The sequence below is a fragment of the Schistocerca piceifrons genome, chromosome X, assembly GCF_021461385.2.
Source record: "Schistocerca piceifrons isolate TAMUIC-IGC-003096 chromosome X, iqSchPice1.1, whole genome shotgun sequence".
NCBI lineage: Eukaryota > Metazoa > Arthropoda > Insecta > Orthoptera > Acrididae > Schistocerca > Schistocerca piceifrons.
The window spans coordinates 784,270,348-784,293,362 of NC_060149.1; the positions used below are offsets into that span (position 1 = coordinate 784,270,348).

At 42.4% G+C, this 23,015-nt stretch overlaps 1 protein-coding gene across 1 annotated transcript in view; it reads left to right on the top strand.

Moving 5' to 3' along the window:
• The window catches only part of LOC124721887 (organic cation transporter protein-like), a 483,907-nt gene that overhangs the window by 131,206 nt on the left and 329,686 nt on the right, over positions 1 to 23,015 (top strand). The gene's annotated exons all lie outside the window — the stretch shown is intronic.

Genomic DNA, 23,015 nt, shown 5'->3' on the forward strand with positions numbered 1-23,015 from the left:
TGGAACTTCCGACACTATCTACTAGGTCATTTATAAATATTGTGAAAAGCAATGGTCCCATAACACTCCCCTCTGGCACGTCAGAGGTTACTTTAACGTCTGTAGACGTCTCTCCATTGATAACAACATGCTGTGTTCTGTTTGCTAAAAACTCTTCAATCTAGCCACACGGTTGGTCTGATATTCCGTAGGCTCTTACTTTGTTTATCAGGTGTTCGGCGGAACTGTATCGAACACCTTCCCGAAGTCAAGGAAAATAGCATCTACCTGGGAGCCTGTATCCAATATTTTCTGGGTCTCATGAACAAATAAAGCGAGTTGGGTCTCACACGATCGCTGTTTCCGGAATCCATGTTGATTCCTACAGAGTAGATTCTGGGTTTCCAGAAACGACACGATCCGCGAGAAAAAAACATGTTCTAAAATTCTGCAACAGATCGACGTCAGAGATATAGGTCTATATTTTTGCGCATCTGCTCGACGACCCTTCTTGAAGACTGGGACTACCTGTGCTCTTTTCCAATCATTTGAAACCTTCCGTTCCTCTAGAGACTTGCGGTACACGGCTGTTAGAAGTGGGGCAAGTTCTTTCGCGTACTCTGTGTAGATTCGAATTGGTATCCCGTCAGGTCCAGTGGACTTTGTTGAGTGATTCCAGTTGCTTTTCTATTCCTTGGACACTTTTTCGATGTCAGCCATTTTTTCGTTTGTGCGAGGATTTAGAGAAGGAACTGCAGTGCGGTCTTTCTATGTGAAACAGCTTTGGAAAAAGGTGTTTAGTATTTCAGCTTTACGCGTGTCATCCTCTGTTTCAATGCCATCATCATCCCGGAGTGTCTGGATATGCTGTTTCGAGCCACTTACTGATTAAACTTAAGACCAGAACTTCCTAGGATCTTCTGTCAAGTCGGTACATAAAATTCTACTTTCCACCGATCCATCAGTTTTGAAGTTAAACATGCTCTGTTTTCTTTCTTTAACGATACAATAGCTTTCTTTAGAGCTGCTAAAAATGGCAATTTGCAATTCCAACTATTTCAAAGCTTTGTTATGTGCCATTATTGAGGTGCATTTGTCTTAAGATATCATTCGACAAGAATGTACTATTTTGTGTACTATTGGTTCAAATGGCTCTGAGCGCTATGGGACTTAACATCTATGGTCATCAGTCCCCTAGAACTTAGAACTACTTAAACCTAACTAACCTAAGGACATCACACAACACCCGGTCATCACGAGGCAGAGAAAATCCCTGACCCCGCCGGGAATCGAACCCGGGAACCCGGGCGTGGGAAGCGAGAACGCTACCGCACGACCACGAGCTGCGGACTTTGTGTACTATTACCGCAAAGGTCTCGACGTAGAGCTGATGTTCAAGTTGTACATTTAAAGCCGTGGAGCGGCAGCCTAGAAACATGAAACAGACGTGGAAGACGCGTAAGTTGTAAGGCCGATAGGAAAGACCTCGAAGGAGCCCCGCTCCCATTGTGTCAAAAGGCCAAGACGCAGGCAAAACATCGCCTCTTTTAAAGGCTCCCAAATCCGGACCCGAGTAACGCGAGCTGCCGATAAGACGGCACATGACGTCAAAATACCATAAAAAGCCAGCGACGGCTATCTCCCGCCGCCACCAACTATGTGCCCATAGATCAGCCTTCAGGGTCAATAACTCCTATGTCCATGAGTAACAAAGATGCCACATATTATTAGCTATCTGAAACCGCTACAAATTACTGCCGTTTCCTATTCTAACAACCCAAGACAACAAAGGTCAAAATTTAATAATGATTGTGGTGTTGCTCACGCTGCTAAATACTGCATTTTCGGGCAACAACAAAGTTATTATGTGGCAGGTGTCATTAGAGCACAGTTAATAAAGTCATTTCATGTAATAATGAATAAACTAGGCACTCATCTTTTCGTGTTTCCCACGCTGGTCTCGTTGTAAAATCATGGCTCAATCGTCGAAAATCTAAGTGGTGATGATTCCACGCTCGGATGCAAAGAGGCCTAGGTTTTATTCTGCTATATTCAAAAGTTTTATAGAAGTGTCTCACAAACCATTCTTGAAGATTACGCTTTTGCAGGACAATGATGATGTAAAAAAAGTAATCAGCACTCCGAATTTAAGTTACACTTCCTTTTCATTGCTTTTATTGCAATATCACGTAACACACAAAACATCACTTCACAATACAAAACATACTTGAAAACATCTTCCTCACTGTTAAAGTTCACATTTTATAAGCTGACGACAATATGCGTCTTTCCAACATAACGTCCAAGACTTGACTTTTTCAAGGTCCGACTCTCTAACAAACCACTTACGCGCCCAAAAATCAAGAGTTACAAGTATGTCAAAGATCATAGTGACAAACGAAAGAATATACATAAGAATAATATCATTGCAATACAAACATATTGATGTATCAAAGTACCTCTACATACAGTAGAATATTGCTGGTATCGCGAGGATCAGGTGAGGTGCCGTAATGGTTGCGTAATTCAAGTACCATTACATTATCTTGCAATTCTTTTTAGTATTTAAGAATATAGCAAGCAGCCCCCCCTCCTACTCCTCACTCATTATGAGGCTGATGTGATGGCTAACATTACTATTTTAGGGCGCTGAACCTCTGTGTGAACAGCAGCTTCTACTCACACAAGTACGCGAACTGTACGTTGTCTGAAATAAAATGTTGACCTTGTAACCGATATAATAGCGATTTCGGTAAAAAAAAAAAAAAAAAATTTTTAACCAGATGACTCACCGCTTACATGGAGATATGCACTCTCTGGTTACTGTAAATAATGTAAGTGTAGCAGGAGGGTGGCTCTTACTTTCCGAGTTTGAATTTTTTTGTGCTTTAGTCGCAGAGGAAGGACAGAAGCACCCGTCATCGACAAACACACAGACAAGGAAAACGTGAATGCTACAAATTTGTAGTTTCTAACTGTGGTGATATTTTAAATTCATGTTCAAGCAATAAATAACTTTGCCATCCGATTTGCATGATTTATAGCGCACCAGAGCGTGGAAAGATAATCCACGAATTAGTTTGGTACTTCAGCGTGCAATTAATTAACACACCTTCAAATTGGAAAAGAAAATAATTAATGCAGAAGGCGTTATGCTTCCAGTAATTTCATGCAGGTAATATTTCTACATCCACACGATTGCTCTGCAATTCACACGTAAGTGTTTGGCACAATGTTCTAACAATTTCTCTACCGTTCCACTCTCCATTAAGACGTGGGAGAAATTAGCACCTACATCTTTCCGTAAGAGCTTGATTTCTTTTATTTTATTACTGTAGCTATTTCTCGTGTCTTGAAAGAAGGATATAAGATGAACATCGACAAAAACAAAATCAGAATAGTGGAATGTAGTCGAATTAAATCGGGTGAGGCTGAGGGAATTAGATTAGGAAATGAGACGCTTAAAGTAGTAAAGGAGTTTTGCTATTTGGGGAGCAAAATAACTAATGATGGTCGAAGTAGAGAGGATATAAAATGTAGACTGGCAATGGCAAGGAAAGCGTTTCTGAAGAAGAGAAATTTGTTAACAACGGGTATAGATTTAAGTGTCAGGAAATCGTTTCTGAAAGTATTTGTATGGAGTGTAGCCATGTATGGAAGTGAAACGTGGATGATAAATAGTTTAGACAAGAAGAGAATAGAAGCTTTCGAAACGTGGTGCTACAGAATAATGCTGAAGATTAGATGAGTAGATCACATAACTAATGAGGAGGTATTAAATAGAAGTGAGGAGAAGAGAAATTTTTGGCACAACTTGACTAAAAAAAGGGATCGGTTGGTTGGACATGTTCTGAGGCATCAAGGGATCACCAATTTAGTTCTGGAGGGCAGCGTGAAGGGTAAAAATCGTAGAGGGAGACCAAGCGATGAATACACTAAGCAGATTCAGAAGAATGTAGGATGCTGTAGGTACTGGGAGATGATGAAGCTTGCACAGGATAGAGTAGCATGGAGAGCCGCATCAAACGAGTCTCTGGCCTGAAGACCACTACAACAACAGCTATTTCTCCTTATGTAGTCGGGTAAGATTTTTTTTCTTTCGAAGGAGAACGATAGATATTGAAATATCATAAAAACGTTTCGCCGCAACGAAAAGTTCATGCGTTTCAATGGTACCACTCGACCCGCTTGTCATATCCGTGGCACTCTTCCCCCTGTTTTATGCCTATAAAAACGAGACATCCTTTTTTAAACTTTATCGATCTCCTCCGCTAATCCTATCTGGTAAGGATCCCATAGTACTCTGTAATACTTCGTAAGAGGACGGAGAGGCGTAGCGTGGACTGTCACTTTACCAGATTTGTTGCACCTGTGACACGAAGTATTTGGTTGAAAGCGATCCAGTGGTATAGAGGGTGTTACAAAAAGGTACGGCCAAACTTTCAGGAAACATTCCTCACACACAAATAAAGAAAAGATGTTATGTGGACATGTGTCCGGAAATGCTTAATTTCCATGTTAGAGCTCATTTTAGTTTCGTCAGTATGTACTGTACTGTTCAAAAATGGTTCAAATGGCTCTGAGCACTATGGGACTTAACATCTGCGGTCATCAGTCCCTTAAGAACTACTTAAACCTAACTAACCTAAGGACATCACACAACACCCAGTCATCACGAGGCAGAGAAAATCCCTGACCGCGCCGGGAATCGAAACCGGGAACCCGGGCGTCACCGCCAGTTGGACCAATTGAAGGAAGGTAACGTTGACTTCGGTGCTTGTGTTGACATGAGACTCATTGCCCTACAGTACTAGCATCAAGCACATCAGTACGTAGCATCAACAGGTTAGTGTTCATCACGAACGTGGTTTTGCAGTCAGTGAAATGTTTACAAATGCGGAGTTGGCCGATGCCCATTTGATGTATGGATTAGCACGGGGCAATAGCCGTGGCGCGGTACTTTTGTATCGAGACAGATTTCCAGAACAAAGGTGTCCCGACAGGAAGACGTGCGAAGCAATTGATCGGCGTCTTAAGGAGCACGGAACATTCCAGCCTATGACTCGCGACTGGGGAAGACCTAGAACGACGAGGACACCTGCAATGGACGAGGCAATTCTTCGTGCAGTTGACGATAACCCTAATGTCAGCGTCAGAGAAGTTGCTGCTGTACAAGGTAACGCTGACCACGTCACTGTATGGAGAGTGATACGGGAGAACCAGCTGTTTCCGTACCATGTACAGCGTGTGCAGGCACTATCAGCAGCTGATTGGCCTCCACGGGTACACTTTTGCGAATGGTTCATCCAACAATATGTCAATCCTCATTTCAGTGCAAATGTTCTCTTTACGGATGAGGCTTCATTCCAACGTGATCAAATTGTAAATTTTCACAATCAACATGTGTGGGCTGACGAGAATCCGCACGCAGTTGTGCAATCACGTCATCAACACAGATTTTCTGTGAACGTTTGGGCAGGCATTGTTGATGATGTCTTGATTGGGCCCCATGTTCTTCCACCTACGCTCAAAGGAGCACGTTATCATGACTTCATATGGGATACTCTACCTGTGCCGCTAGAACATGTGCCTTTACAAGTACGACACAACACGATGGAGCTCCTGCACATTTCAGTCGAAGTGTTCGTACGCTTCTCAACAACAGACTCGGTGACCGATGGATTGGTAGAGGCAGACCAATTCCATGGCTTCCACGCCCTGCTGACCCCAACCACCTTGACTTTCATTTACGGGGGCATTTGAAAGCTCTTGTCTACGCAACCCCGGTACCAAATGTAGAGACTCTTCGTGCTCGTATTGTGGACGGCTGTGATACAGTGCGCCATTCTCCAGGGCTGCATCAGCGCATCAGGGATTCCATGCGACGGAGGGTGGATGCATGTATCCTCGCTAACGGAAGACATTTTGAACATTTCCTGTAACAAAGTGTTTGAAGTCACGGTGGTACGTTCTGTTGCTGTGTGTTTCCATTCCATGATTAATGTGTTTTGAAGAGAAGTAATAAAATGAGCTCTAACATAGAAAGTAAGCGTTTCCGGACAAATGTCCACATAACATATTTTCTTTCTTTGTGTGTGAGGAATGTTTCCTGAAAGTTTGGCCGTACCCTTTTGTAACACCCTGTATATACACCATGCTTCTGGGCACTATGACCTTGCAAAAGCTTCTAATCCTAAACAAACTCGGAAATGAATTTCAATTTATGGCTCTGTGGCTTCAAATTTATTAAGTACTAAGGCTCTTAGGCCATTATATTTGACCTTATTTTCATTATGTGCAGATATGACTTGGGATCGATGCCCAGAAAATTTTATTACAAACAGGCAAGATTCAGTACCGGTAATATTTACGATTAAGTTTAGCTAGAGAGAAACTCATTACAAGAATGGTCACCATTAGTTGGCATGCAAATAGTGGTGAACAGCATGCAGTTTGATTATTAAAATACTTCTACTGTTATTGGCGCGCCCTACGACCAACTACGGTTAGAGTAACGTAAGCGATTATACTCGCTGATTTACATATTGGTTATTCATCTCGCATTTGCTCTTCTCTTCTTTTCCAGTCTAGAAACCGAGCGAGGTAGCGCAGCGGTTAGCACTCTAGACTCGGGAGGACGATGGTTCAATCTCGATTTAGGTTTTCCGTGATTTCCCTAAATCGCTCCAGGCAAATTCCGGGATGGTTCCTTTGAAAGCGCACGGCCGACTTCCTTCCCAGTCCTTTCCTAATCCGATGAGACCGATGACCTCGCAGTTTGGTCTCTTCCCCCTAAACAACCCAACCCCAACCAGTCTAGAATTCTCGCTTTTTTAATAAAAAAATTGTTTTCATAAGATAGTTCTGAAACGAACGACGATCACGAGTGTGATATACGTTTAATTACTTGAGAGAGCATAAGTTATTGTATTTGCGCTCTTTAAAATTGGAAGTGAAATAAATACCTACATGCCATATCTGTATTGGGCCCCAAATTACCTCAATTTGTTCCTTTGTTATTCTTTTCGCACGTGGGCGGTATTATTGCTCTAAAAATATTTTAATCACTGTAGCAATAATTTCCATCGGACGATAGAAGCATAAACAAACAATTCGTAGACCAATTATAGACCTTCTGATTTCAGTTGTACGTACTTCCTTGTGAATTTTGTTATCTACCATTTCGACAAAAAAACATGTAACTATTAATCTTAACGCGACCCCAGTCTAAACAAACTTCTAGATTATCAATTACGTATACTAGCGTTCCTGCTTCTCCCAGCTGCAAAATGAAACAGTGTGACCTTACGACCCGCACTCCAGTTTAATCTTTAATCGTAGTACAGAGCGACCCCGCATCTGTCTACTTCAATTAACACATCTCAGCGGCACAGCCTTGTGTCCGAAAAATCGTTATCATCACTTTCTCTTGTCACACTGCGACTTCGCAACTGGCTTACTTAATTATTGACGGATGGGTGGAAACTTTCGGTAGCACGACGTCTGATGTTCCTACTTGTAGTAATCGTCACAAATCACAGTGCCCAAAATTGTATCTAATTCACACTGTAAAACCCACAAACATCGTGATATGGCAACAGATATATAACACACGAAACTTGTACTCAATTTTCACAGTTTATCAACACACACACGATGACCATACTTACAATATACAAATCTTACAGAGTAAATCTATATGTACACAAATCTCATACCCTGAACTGTTTTTGTCGTACCTCTGTGTGACGGCTCCCATTCTGCCATTCCGCTCTCAAATCCTAAATCTCCGAACAAATCCTGAAATTCGTCCTTTACTCACACGCATCTATCAGACAACACAATCTATCTTCTCGCCTTATATTGTAATATCACGAAAAAAGCTTTATAATGTCCTTTGACATAAACGGATCATCTAACATGTACATCTACATGGATACTCTACAAATCACACTTAAGAGCTTGGCAGAGAGTTCATCGAACCACCTTCATAATAATTCTCTACTACTCCAATCTCGAATAGCGCGCGGAAAAAACGAATCCCTGTAATGTTGATGCATTAAGTTGTTCTGAAAGCGGTGCTGATATTCAAGACAATAAAAGCGTTTTAAAAGCTGTGAGCTATCTGGGGAAGTTAACCTTGCATTACGGAGCAACTATTTCACCAGGTATCCAGTCTAGCTTACCAAATTCCCAACCAGACTAACATTAATTATAATCTTTCAGTAGTCATCTTACGATAACCTGTGATTATATATATATTTATCCTTATTTAGGATTGTGAAAATGTGAGTTTGTAATCTTATGGAACACATCACATATGGACCCAAGATTGGGAGACTGCATGCAACACTGCATTCATAAAATAACACACGAAGAATGTTGAAACATATGCAAGAGGAAATTAATCACAACCAACCGATTCAATTTTCACCCAAAGAAGTTACGTTCATAGCGCAATCCTGTCCGTCATGATATTACCACACACTGGTATACTAAATTCATACTAACTCTCTGTGAAATCTTCCCAAAAAGAATAGCTGAGGAGTACTTTGATGATTACACTACATGCTTCACGTGGTCAACTTGGTTTACACAAAGAGTGTAACTCTACAAAAATTTTGATAGTTAAGATAAATTACATCGAAACACAAATTACAAAAGAAAAACCTCAAACTGGTTACTATCGTCTTACTATCAACCTGACGGGTCAAACAATTGTATAAGCACGTGGTACTGGTTTCACAAAGTACACCCCACGTGGGTTGAACATAAAGAAAAGTTGATATATTGAAAAATATTGTCAAGACGAGACGTTATAATCTCACGCCCATTCGCATTTAAGATTGAGGATCTTAGAGTTACAGATCATCCACACATGGTTATACTTTACTCACAAAGCGGTGACAAAGCAACTTCTGGAAGATATTCTGAACTTCACACTCGAATTACACTGCGTTGCAATTTAAGATAACATTAGATATTTTAGATCTAAACCTGAAATAAAGGTGATTAAATTTTCAGTTAAGCTGAAGTTAAGAAATCCATTGTTCTACGGACTTCACAGAGACGCGCTTAGCCAGAAATCTTTCCACTTCAGACGCTCGCCACGGACCAACTGACCTGGGCCCCTACCGAGGGTGCTTAACAGATACAAATGGAAGTGACCAGAGAGGCAGCTTCCTATACCAACATGACAAGGAACGGACAGGATCATACTAAGAATAGAAACCTCTCTGCTTTTAGAAAGCGTAGCTACCTGTTCTGATGTTGGTCCTACTGTTCTCTAGCAGACAGGCTTGTCTGCTACCATCAAGCATGCAACTAGAAATACATTTGCTCATTCATCCTCTCACACAGAAGGGAAGGGGGATGACAGTATCTTACCATATACAGTATATAAAAGAAAGCGGATGTAGGTTCCGTATGAGACTGTGTGACATGAATTACATATAAACTGTGTTTTAAAGTGTAGTAGTGTGACAGATCGTTCTTGATTATGTGTAAAAGTAACACGTTCCACTGCTCAGTCTCCTCCCAGATAGTCAGAAACACCATAGTAAATTTAGAAGTGGAATGTATGCCGTAAATGACAACAGTTTTAAAAAATTAACATGAAAGGAATCCAACAGAGACCTTTCACCCCTATATCTTTCCATGCGAGCTCTGATTTCTCTTATTTTATGATGATAATCGTTTCTCCCTATGTAGATCAGCGTCAACAAAATATTTTCGGAGGAGAAAATTGGTGGTTTAAATTTCCTGAGAAGATTCTGCCGCAACGAAAAACGCCTTTGTTTTAATTATGTCCAACCCAAACTCTGTATCATGTCAGTCACACTCTCTCCCCTATTTCGCGATAATACAAACCGTGCTGCTCTTCTTTGAACTTTCTTGATGTACTCCGTTAATCCTACCTGGTAAGGATCCCAGACCGCACAGCAGAACTCCAAAAGAGGACGGACAAGCGTGGTGTAGGCAGCCTCTTTAGTAGATCTGTTATATTTTCTAAGTGTTCTGCCAATAAAACGAAGTATTTCTTTGCCTTTCCCACATTTTCCATGTTTTCCAATTTAAGTTGTTCGTAATTGTAATTCCTAGGTATTTATTTGAATTTACGGGCTAAAGATTAGATTGATTTATCGTGTAACTGAAACTTAACGGATTATTTTTCGCACTCATGTGGATGACCTCACACTTTTCATTAATTAGGATCAATTGCTAATTTTAACATCACACAGATATCATTTCTGAATCGTTTTGCAATTTGTTTTGATCTTCTGATGACTTTATTAGTCGATGAACAACAGCATCATCTGCAAACAACCTAAGACGGCTGCTCACATTGTTTCCTAAATCATTTATGTAGATGTGGACCAGCAGAGGGCCTATAACACTAGGCTGGGGAACGCAAGAAATCACTTATGTTTAACTTGATGACTTTCTGTCAATTATTTTGAACTGTGACCTCTCTAATAGGAAATCAGAATCCAATCACATAACTGAGACGACATTCCACAAGTACGCAATTTCTCTACAAGCTACTTGTTTGGTACAGTGTCGAAAACCTTCTGGAAATCGAGACCACGAAATCAATTTGAAATTTCTTGTCAACAGCACTCAACACTTCGTGTGAGTAAAGAGCTAGTTGTCTTCCACAAGAACAATGTTTTCTAAATAGTTGTTCACTGTGTGTCAATAGACCATTCTCTTAGAGGAAATTCATAATGTTCGAACACAAGATATGTTCCAAAATCTTGCTGCATATCGACGTTAATGATATGGGCCTGTAATTTAGTGGATTACTCCTAGTACCTTTCTTGTCGGTGTGACCTGTGCAGCTCTCCAGTCTTTGGGTGCGTATCTTCCGCCGCGCGAGCGGTTGTACGATTATTAAATATGGAGCTATTGCATCAGCACACTCTGAAAGAAACCTAAAGACTTGCTTTTATTAAGTGATTCACTACTCCGAGTATATCTACTTCTAAGTTACTAATGTTGGCAGCTGCTCTTGATTCGAATTCTGGAATATTTACTTCGTCTTCTTTGACGAAGGACTTTCGGAAGGCTGTGTTTAGTAACTCTGCTGTGGCAGCATTGTCGTCGATATCGCACAGAGAACGCATTTATTGTGTCTTGCCGCTAGCATACTTCACATGTGACCAGAATCTCTTTAGATTTTCTGCCAGGTTTCGAGACAAAGTTTCGTTGTCGAAAGTATCTCCCATTGAAGTATACGCTAAATTTCGAGTTTGTGTAAAAGATCTTGAAGATTTTGCATTCGTTTAAATTTGGCATGCTTTTCTCGTTGTTTCTGCAACAGTGTTCTGACCTGTTTGTGTACCAAGGGGGATCAGCTCCATCGTTTGCTAATTTATTTAGTAGAAGTCTCTCAGTTTCTGCCGATACTATTTCTTTGAATGCAAGCCACATCTGGTCTACACTTACATTATTAATTTGGAAGGTGTGGAGATTATCTCTCAGGAAGGCGTCTGCTTTTCTGAATAGGTATGTTTTTCGTTTATTTCTGGCGGTTACAATATTCAGTCTCATTACAACAACCTGTTTTCACTAATCCCTGTATCCGCTTTGCTGCTCGTTATTTTCTCAGGATTATTTGTTGCTAAGAGGTAAAGTGTGTTTTCACAACTGTTGCCGGCCGCGGTGGTCCAGCGGTTCTAGGCGCTCAGTCCGGAAGCGCGCGACTGCTACGGTCGCAGGTTCGAATCCTGCCTCGGGCACGGATGTGTGTGATGTCCTTAGGTTAGTTAGGTTTAAGTAGTTCTGACTGATGACCACAGATTTTAAGTCCCATAGTGCTCAGAGCCATTTGAACCATTTTTTTCACAACTGTTTACTAGTCTTGTGGTTTCATGAACTAACTGCTCGAAATAATTTTCAGAGAATGCGTTTGGCATTATTTTGGATGATGTTTTATGTGTACCTCCGAATTTAAACATATATTTTCACTGGGTATCGAGGGTAAATTAAACTCACCACGACCAGCTATAACTGCATGGGTCGGGTACGTGTTTAAAATTAAACTCATGTTTTCTTTGAACTTTTCAGAAATTGTATCATCTGAGTTGGGAGGTCGGTAAAAGTATCCAATTATTATTTTATTCCGATTGCCAAGAATGACCTCTACACCTACTAACGCACAGGAACTAATCACTTCAATGTCTTCACAAGATAAACCACTTCTAACAGCAACAAACAAATCACCGTCAACGGTTTATAGCCTATCCTTTCTGAACATCGTTAGATTCTTCTCAAAAATTTCGGATAAACTTATCTCCGGGTTTAGCCACCTTTCAGTGCCTATAACGATATAAGCATCAGGGCTTTCTATTAGCGCCTCGATCCCAGTGGTACCTTCCCAACACAGCTACGACAATTTACAATTGTTACAACGATGGTTCCTGGATCTACGTCCTTTCTGTGTTCGACCTGAGCCCTTTGAGACTGAAGCCATTTTTGTGTTTCCTCACTACCCTCTAACCTAAAAAAAACCTCCCATTCCACGCCACACAGCTCCTGCTACCCGTGTAGCCACCTCCTTCGTTGTTTCTCTTGACCATAGCCTTGATGTATTCTCTTGGACTGTCCCATTACGATCTCAAATACTTCGGCAATGTGAACATCTATCTCTTTTCGCGTTCCTGACGTACATCGGAGCAATATTCCACCATGAAAGCTCGTCGAAATTCATCGTAATTTTAACACAAGTGTTATGACTCTCATCGCTGCTGCAGGATGACCACGTGTATTTGTACACAAGTTCATTTTTTGGTGGTGTGACCATGACAGTGGCAAAATGTCGAAATTACTGATCCAAATCCTTGGATGAAGTTCGTCTGGCATATTCGAAAAGTGCCGGCCTGTGTGGCCGAGTGGTTCTAGGCGCTTCAGTCTGGAACCGCGCGACCGCTACGGTCGCAGGTTCGAATCCTGCCTCGGGCATGGATGTGTGTGATGTTCTTAGGTTAGTTAGGTTTAAGTAGTTCTAAATTCTAGGGGACTGATGACCTCAGATGTTAAGTCCCGTAGTGCTCAGAGCCATTTGAACCATTTTTATTCGGAAAGTGACATATTCTGGATTCCAATATACCGTCTACGCATCACGTCCTCTTCTATAACTGTTCGACTGTATTCAACTGATTCGCGCGCATCTGTGGTGGAACCACTACTACCATTTTCCTTGCACCTTTCACATGCAAACTCCGTCACGATCGTATTTTCCTCTCTCAAACTGAGTTTCATATTCAGACAAGCTACTGCTTCATTCGGCTTGCTGCTTGCTAATAGCCTCAGATCTTGCTTGATTTTATTTAATAACCCCATCAACGCTTTAACCTCACTCTTTGCGTCGTTCACTTCCAATTGCAAATCCGAGACAGCGCTTCGTTGCTCTTCCGTTACTGTTGCTAATTCTGAATCTACTTGCTTTTCGTCTAGTTTCCCGAAAATTCTCTCTTCGGCCTGGCGGCATCGTTCCATACTCTTCTCTACCAAATCTCTTAAGTCGTTTCACATTGTGTTTCTCAGGGCCCCCAAAGTATCTTGAATTTGCGAGAATCGTTCTGTTGTTTGTATTCCTAGTTCTGGAAGAAAATATTCTAACGCGGCACCTTGCCTCTCTAAAGTGATCCTCCGTTCTTCCATTGCTCGAAACATTTTGCTTGTCCTGATACTTCGCGCCTCTTGACGCTTCGCGGTATTTTCCTGTAACTCTTCACTCTTCCGCTGTATCTCCGCCATATATTCTTTATTATTTAGGATGGTTCCCATTAATATGACCGGCTCAGATTCTCCCGATACTGATTCACTGGACAACTCACGATTCTGACTTTCCGCTGGTGGTTACTGCAGTCGTAGTTTGAACTATTTCTCTTTGATTAACGGTTTCTTCCCTGATCACCTGTACTTTCACAGGCTTGTCTTCGTCGTCCCATCTCACTTTGACATAGATTCTCTCTTTGCTGATCTTACTTAGTAACCCCGTACGATAATGACACATTGACGTATTTCTCGCAAAGGTGTCACTGTCCGGTGGTAACCATATCTCTCATAATTCGCCTCCCGCAGTACGGTGCATTTGCTTCCTAGTTTCTGTAACCTACTACGAACCAAAAATGTATTAAGCGAAAAATATTTCTCGAGAAATTCAGATTCTAATGCAGGCCTCACTTTTATGTATCCAAGGTACAAGTTGTTCACGTTACCAACAAACAGTTCTCACACTACTAGACGTTTAACCTAATTCATAGCTTATGGATCTCCGAAAATAAACAACAAGTTCGTCTCTACTTCCTCCTCCTCATACATAGCCAAGCACATTCTTGAAAACCACGTGTGGACTGTCCATAACGTTCGCAAGTTTCGCAGTATTTGTGTGCAGACTGGTTACAAAGTGTGCTTGACCAGTAAGACTGCACTGAGTACACCTGTTTCGAAGTAAGCAGATTAGGCAGTGAAGTTCCCTGCGCGGGCCTCATTTGAACTTGCGGATATCGCGTCATGCTACTGCTCAATGTACACTAACCACTACTCGACATTTAACCTGTAAATGGAAATGAACGTACGGCATTGTGGGCCGGGATTTCCCCATTCGGGGAAGTTCGGCCGCTGAGGGCAAGTACTTATTGCATTCGACGCCACATTGGGCGACTTGCGCGTCGGAGATGGGGATGAAATGATGATAAGAGCAACACAACACCCAGTCCCTGAGCGGAGAAAATCTCCTGCCCCAGCCGGGAATCGAACCAGGCCCCTTGGCGTGGCCTTCCGCCGCGCTGATCACTCAGCTAACGGGGTCGGAGATTTAATCTCTGAATCTTCACACGAAAAAATACCTACAAAAAACACTCAGAAATACAAGCACATTTGAGTATTTCCTCTTGATAACCAAGATCTTTTCCTACGTTTCATGATACACAATTAAATCCTAACCAGATGCATAAACAAATAAAAATATTTCCCCAAAATTCCAACAACGAGAACTATGGACAACGATGGACTTTTATTCACCAATTTTTAGTTGTCTGCAAGGAAATAGCACAAATCAGTAAAAGTTCATTCGTTTAACATTAGTTTAGATTTGATGATATTCTCTTGTTATTGGGTGTTCGTCCTGCTAGTCCGGTTGAAATTAATTAAAAGAAAATTTGATTACGAGAATCAGAGGATCGCAGGATTTTGGTAATTAATCCTGACCAAGAGTCGACAAAATCTTATGTGGAATGTCGGTTATGGTAGGAGCATACCCCTAGGGTGCACTAAGCCACAGTCTGGTGCCCAATAGAATGAGAAACCACCCGAAACGATCATGCACATTAATTGAAAACAAGGAACTCATCGCATAGCGGAAAACATTTTATTTAAATTAATATTAACAGGGGTGATCCAACTAAGAATGAAAGAAATGGGTACCACACATCTCACTCAAACACCGGGTGATCAAAAAGTCAGTATAAATTTGAAAACTGAATAAATCACGGAATAATGTAGATACAGAGGTACAAATTGACACACATGCTTGGAATAACATGGGGTTTTATTAGAACCGAAAAAATACAACAGTTCAAAAAATGTACGACAGATGGCGCTTCATCTGATCAGGATAGCAATAATTAGCATAACAACGTAAGACAAAGCAAAGATGATGTTCTTTATAGGAAATGTTCAATATGTCCCCCATCATTCATCAACAATAACTGTAGTCGAGGAATAATGTTGTGAACAGCACTGTAAAGCATGTCCGGAGTTATGGTGAGGCATTGGCGTCGGATGTTGTCTTTCAGCATCCCTAGACATGTCGGTCGATCACGATACACTTGCGACTTCAGGTAACCCCAAAGCCAATAATCGCCAAAAATCGAGGGGCCAAGAATGACGAAAGTGGCGGCTGAGCACACGATCATCACCAAACGAAGAGCGCAAGAGATCTTTCACGCGTCTAGCAATATGAGGTGGAGCGCCATCCTGCGTAAACATCGTACGTTCCAACAGGTGTTTATCAGCCAGGCTGGGGATGATGCGATTCTGTAACATATCGGCGTACTTCTCACCCTTCACGGTAGCAGTTAAAAGACCAGAATCACGCATTTCCTCGAAGAATAAAGGCCCGATAACGGTACATGTGGTAAATCCAACCCATACCGTGACTTTCTCGTCGTGCAATGGAGTTTCCACGACAGTTCTAGGATTTTCGGTAGCCCAAATTCTGTAGTTGTGGGCGTTGACAGACCCTCGGAGCGTGAAATGAGCTTCGTCGGTCCACAACACGTTACTCAGCCAATCGTCATCTTCCGCCATCTTTTGAAACGCCCACACCGCAAATGCCCTCCGCTTCACTAAATCGCCAGGTAACAGTTCATGATGCCGATGGATTTTGTACGGATAGCATCGGAGGGTACGCCGAAGTGCCAACCAAACAGTAGTGTATGGAATGCCGGTGCGACGTACGACTGCACGAGCGCTGACTTCCCCGTGCATAGACGAACCCGCTACAATCTCCATTTCTTCCTGAACTGTTGCAGCAGCATTACGCCTTGTTCTCGGTCGGCCACTACGGGGTCTATCGTCTAAACAACCCGTGGCTTCGAACTTCGAAATCATTCTCGCCGCAGCTGCATTTGTCAACGGACCTTTACCCGTTCGAACCCCTTCCTATGGCGATAGGATCGTAACGCTGAACTAGCACATTCTCCATTCTGATAATACAGGTTCACTAAAAGCTCCTTTTCAGGTAACGTCAACATGCTGAGACTGCTGGCGCATCTGATTCTCTCTATTACAGCTCCTTTTATACACGATTGTCATGCGCAGTCACTGACGTTTTGCTGTCCAGCGCCATCTGTTGGACATTTTGTGAACTTTGTTTTTTTTTGTTCTAATAAAACCCCATGTCATTCCAAGCATGTGTGTCAATTTTTACCTCTATATCTACATTATTCAGTGGTTTATTAAGTTTTCAAATTTATACTGACTTTTTGATCACCCGGTATATTAATGAGTGCAGGGACCTTCTAGTTATGAATGGAAAATAATGTACACTATGACAAATGAAGTTATTGACTTTGAACCCGTCTAGGCGCGCAGTCCGGAACAGCGCGACTGCTACGATCGCAGGTTCGAATCCTGCGTCGGGCATGGATGTGTGTGATGTCCTTAGGTTAGTTAGGTTTAAGTAGTTCTAAGTTCTAGGGGACTGATGGCCACAGATGTTAAGTCCCATAGTGCTCAGAGCCATTTGAACCATTTTTGAACTTTGAACACGAAAGTTACCCACTAACATCTTAATAAAAACCATTAATAATTGGACAAGGGAATACAACTCGAAGTATAACCTTCGTACAAATGGGTACGGAGGTAAAACGCAATTACGTTAATAATTCGTGGAACAGCCAGTCACTACGTAAGTTGTTAATTATTGCCAAGAGTACAACGCTTTTATAGTGGCAAAGTCCTTTTAAGAAGACCTATCTCGCACATACAACTTATGAGCTTTCAGGTCTACGAAACTTACGCCAGCCACATAAGAAAAGCAGAAAACAAACAATGAAGCGAAAACAGTCACTGGCAATGCTAATCGAGATCAGCAGTTACAGAGCAGTGTGCAAACGACTGCTTAATCAACCGATTTTACATATCAACCTCTGCGACATGTTAGTGGACATTTTCAGAGAAAAACAGCTACGTTACAATCGGAAACGTTTTCCTCAGCCACCCATAACAAAAACGCGTGGTTGTGGTTCTGCCCTCCATCGAAGGGTGTCAAGACAACGGGTGTGATGTGAGCAGTGCGGGAGGGGGCCGGGAAGTTGATCTTTTATTGTCTGACACGTACAATGTGGTGTTAGGCAGAATTGTGGTGAAATTTGGTGCCATTAATCTAGGGGAAAATGACAGCCTTTCAAAAAACTGGCAATTTAATTTGTTTGTGCAGTGTAGCTCCAGAAGTAGTTAACAGGAAGTTCCAGCGCCGTTTAACACCCATATGACTTGAGAGCGCTTGTTGGTCTACTCGTTTAGCACATCTTAGCCGCTCCGAAAGAAGACAGTCAATGCAAACTCATACAGTTGTAAGGGAACGTACTTTCTCGTAGCGAGATTCTAGGAGAAACTTTCTCCATTTCTCTTACCACGGCAGGTTTGAATGTAAACTCGAAGATTCCACCAACTAATTTCGTCATCATTTTCAGGAGCTGAATGTCATAAGTAAATCGTAGGTGGTATGTTACGAGGGGTGCATTTTTTAAGTAATTGAAATTCAAAAAAAAGACGTGCAAACATATCTCAATAATTTTATTTTTACATGAAAGCCTGTACCATAATCTATTTTTCTACATAATTTCCGTCAATATTGAGGCACTTGTCATAACTTTGTACCAGTTTTTGAATACCCGCCTCATAAAAGTCTGCCACCTAACTAGTTAACCACTGCATCACCACTATTTTGACTTCGTCATCGTCTTGGAGACGCTGACAGCCCAGGTGTTTCTTCAAGTGCAAAATGGCTCTGAGCACTATGGGACTTAACTTCTGAGGTCATCAGTCCCCTAGAACTTAGAACTACTTAAACCTAACTAACCTAAGGACATCACACACACCCATGCCCGAGGCAGGATTCGAACCTGCGACCGTAGCAGTCCCGCGGTTCCGGACTGCAGCGCCAGAACCGCTAGACCACCGCGGCCGGCCCCGAGGAAGGATTCGAACCTGCGACCGTAGCGGTCGCACGGTTCCAGACTGTAGCGCATATAATCGCTCGGCCACTCTGGCCGGCTTCAAGTGCAGGAACAGATGGTAGTCACTGGACACAAGATCGGGGCTGTACGGAGGATGATCTAGAGTTTCCCATCCAAAAGATGTGATGAGATCTTTGGTCTGATTCGCCACATACGGACGGGTATTGCCTTGCAGCAAAACGATGCCCTTGCACAACTTCCATGGACTGTTGCTTTGATTCTGGTGTGACGTAGGCCACATATGTTTCATCGCCCCTAACAATTTGGCTTAAGAAATCATCAACGTCGTTGTGGTTTCGCTCAAGGAAAGTCAATGCACTGTCTAAACGTTTGGTTTTGTGCACATCCGTCAACATTTTCGGCACCCAACGTGCGCACAATGCAATACAAAACACTACGAGAAACATTAGGAAAGTCATCCCGCAAGGAGGAAATCGTAAATTGTCTGTTTTCTCTCACCTTATTGTCCATTTCCTTCATCAAACTTTCATTAACGACCGAAGACGCCCTCTCCGTTGTTCATCATGCACATTTGTACGGCCATCTTTAAACGCTCTCATCCACTTTCAAACCATTCCATCACTCATAATGTTTTTTCCGTAAACTGCACAGATCTCACGATGAATATCGGTCGCTTTTAGGCCTTTAGCACTAAGGAATCTTAGCCCGTACTTCACAATCGGCGGGACTCACGATTATCGGAGGCATCTTAAACACTCAGTACACAACGTAAACAAGGAAGCATCAGACTGTAATGATGTTAGTGCGTAGGTTAAGGTACAGGATTTCATGTAAAAACGAAATTATTGAGACATCTTAGCATGTCTTTTTAATTTCAAAACGGTACTTACTTAAAAAACACGCCTCGTATAATCTAATAGTCGGCAAACATACTGGGGGGGGGGGGGGGCGCTCACGTGATCGACAGATGGATCCTAACGATGAGGACTTAAAAAATCTTCGTAAGCTCGACTTTTCATACAAAGCTGGAGCCATTAGAAAACATTATCCGACAAAGCAGTCCCCCTAATATTTTGTAAAAAAAATTGTATTAACACACACATCCACAGAACGAACCAAGAAAACCGAGAAAAGATTTTGAGCACCGTTAAAAACAGGTAATCCCTTTAAAACAACATGCCATTTTTGTTTCAGTATTTCGACAGACAAAATAATTTCAAACAGAAACCATTTCTTTGTGTTCTATAGACCTGTGGAGTAGCGTGTGTCGATTTCTCGACTTGTTAATGAGACAATGTTTGACGTAGAACACAAGCCTGCTTGCCGTCGAGTGGACGTGGGCAGGTTGCCGCAACCCGCGGCTCAGATGCTACAAATGGCTCTGAGCACTACTGGACTTAACTTCTGCGGTCATCAGTCCCCTAGAACTTAGAACTACTTAAACCTAACTAACCCAAGGACATCACACACATCCATGCTCGAGGCAGGATTCAAACCTGCGACAGTAGCGGTCGCGCCATTCCAGACTGTAGCGCCTAGAACCGCTCGGTCACTCCGGCCGGGGACCCGTGGCCAGTTCGGAAAAGACCGTGAACCAGTCGTTGCACCACTTCGCTTTCCAGACTGCTGTGTCGCTAGCATCTTCTCACAGAGCGAACCGTACAAAGTAATGACTCGCCTACTGAGATACTGGGTATATTGATGCTAAAAGTACTCTTTTCTCCTGATGAAGCATTTCAATAATCGGGATACAAGAACTCCTTTAACAATCGACGTTACAGTTCTGGAAAATATCAGTAGTTTCAGCAAGAGCCTCTGCATCGTGCATGGTGCGCTTAATTCCCTACGAAGCAACCATCATAACTTGTCATAGGTGTGTGCAACCTTACTCAGATAATTGCCAGCTAACGAAAGGACGTAAAGTTATTTGTTCTACATCTGCAAGCAGGAAGCGTAACATGCCTCTGATACTGCATGGTTTTCCCCTTCCCTCCTCCTAAAACGAATGGTGCATGGGAAGAACGACTGTCTATAACCTTCGGTATGAACTCTAGTTTCTCAGATTTTTACAGTCGTGCTCACTTTGCGAGACATACGCAGAAGTAAATAATATGTTATTCGACTCTTCTTCGTACGTAAGCTCGCGTAATTTCAATAGTAACACTCTCCGCGATACACGACGCCTCTCCTGTAACCTCTGCCTTTAGAGGCATATTGATCATCTCCGTAACGCTAAGTGATCCCGCATCGAAACGTGTCGCTCTTCGTTGGACATTCTCTTTACTCTTACGGTAATCGTACTTGAGAAGCGTCACCGACTGATGAACAGTACTAAATAATCGGCCGATAAATTGTTTTATAAGTCAGCTTTTTCGTGAATGCGTAGCATTTCCCAAAGATTCTTCCATGAGAATCTCAGTCTCCCATCTGCTTTTCCTGTAATAGACTCTAAGACAAATAAACCCAACACACCACCCATGCTTTATCCAAATGAGACCGAAATCGAAAGACGTGATGTATATGAACAAACAAATGATTACAATTTCACAAAAAAATGGATGATTTATTCAAAAGAAAGAGCGCCACAAACTGAGCAAGTCAGCAACGCGTTGGACCATCTTTGGCCATTATGCAAGCAGTTTGTCAGCTTGGCATTGACTGACGGGGTTGCTGGATATCCTCCTGAGTGATACCTTGTCAAATTCTGTACAACGGGCCAGTTAGATCGTCAAAATCATGAACTGGTTGGAAGGCCCTGTCCATAATGCTCCAAACGTTCTGAGTTGGGAAGAGATCAGGTGACAGTGTTGGCCAAGGTAAGGTTTGGCAAGCACGAAGACAAGTGTTAGAAACTTTCGCCCTGTGTACATCTACATCTACATCCATACTCCGCAAGCCACCTGGCGGTGTGGCGGAGGGTACCTTGAGTACCTCTATCGGTTCTCCCTTCTATTCCAGTCTCGTACTGTTCGTGGAAAGAAAGATTGTCGGTATGCCTCTGTGTGGGCTCTAATCTCTCTGATTTAACATCATGATCTCTTCGTGAGATATACGTAGGAGGGAGGAATACACTGCTTGACTCCTCGGTGATGGTATGTTCTCCAAACTTCAACAAAAGCCCGTACCGAGCTACTGAGCGTCTCTCCTGCGAAGTCTTCCACTGGAGTTTTATCTATCATCCCCGTAACGCTTTCGCGATTACCAAATGATCCTGTAACGAAGCGCGCCGCTCTCCGTTGGATCTTCTCTACCTCCTCTATCAACCCTATCTGGTACGCATCCCAAACTGTTGAGCAGTATTCAAGCAGTGGGCGAACAAGTGTACTGTAACCTACTTCCCTTGTTTTCGGATTGCATTTCCTTAGGGCTCTTCCAATGAATCTCAGTCTGGCATCTGCTTTACCGACGATCAACTTAATATGATCATTCCATTTTAAATCACTCCTAATGCCTACTCCCAGATAATTTATGGAATTAACTGCAACCAGTTGCTGACCTGCTATTTTGTAGCTAAGTGATAAAGGATCTTTCTTTCTATGTATTCGCAGCACATTACACTTGTCTATATTGAGATTCAATTGCCATTCCCTGCTCCATGCGTCAATTCGCTGCAGATCCTCCTGCATTTCAGTAAAATTTTCCATTGTTACAACCTCTCGATATACCGCAGCATCATCCGCAAAAAGCCTCAGTGAACTTCAGATGTTATCCACAAGATCATTTATACATAATACGAATAGCAAAGGTCCTACGACACTCCCCTGCGGCACACCTGAAATCACTCTTACTTCGGAAGACTTCTCTTCGTTGAGAATGACATGCTGCGTTCTGTTATCTAGGAACTCTTTAATCCAATCACGCAATTGGTCTGATAGTCTATATGCTCTTACTTTGTTCATTAAATGACTGTGAGGAACTGTATCGAACGCCTTGCGGGAGTCAAGAAACACGGCATCTACCTGGGAACCTGTGTCTATGGCCCTCTGAGTCTCGTGGACGAATAGCGCGAGCTGGGTTTCACACGATCCACTCTTTCGAAACCCATGCTGATTCCTACAGAGTAGATTTCTAGTCTCCAGAAAAGTCATTGTAATCGAACATAATACGTGTTCCAAAATTCTACCACTGATCGACGTTAGAGATATAGGTCTATAGTTCTGTACGTCTATTCGACGTCCTTTCTTAAAAACGGGGATGACCTGTGCCCTTTTCCAATCCTTTGGAATGCTCCGCTCTTTCTTGCTTTATCTTGCTCAAATGTAAGCCCAGGGTGACTTGCCCTGAAGGGCAACAAGACGGATCGTAGAATATTGTATACGTCCT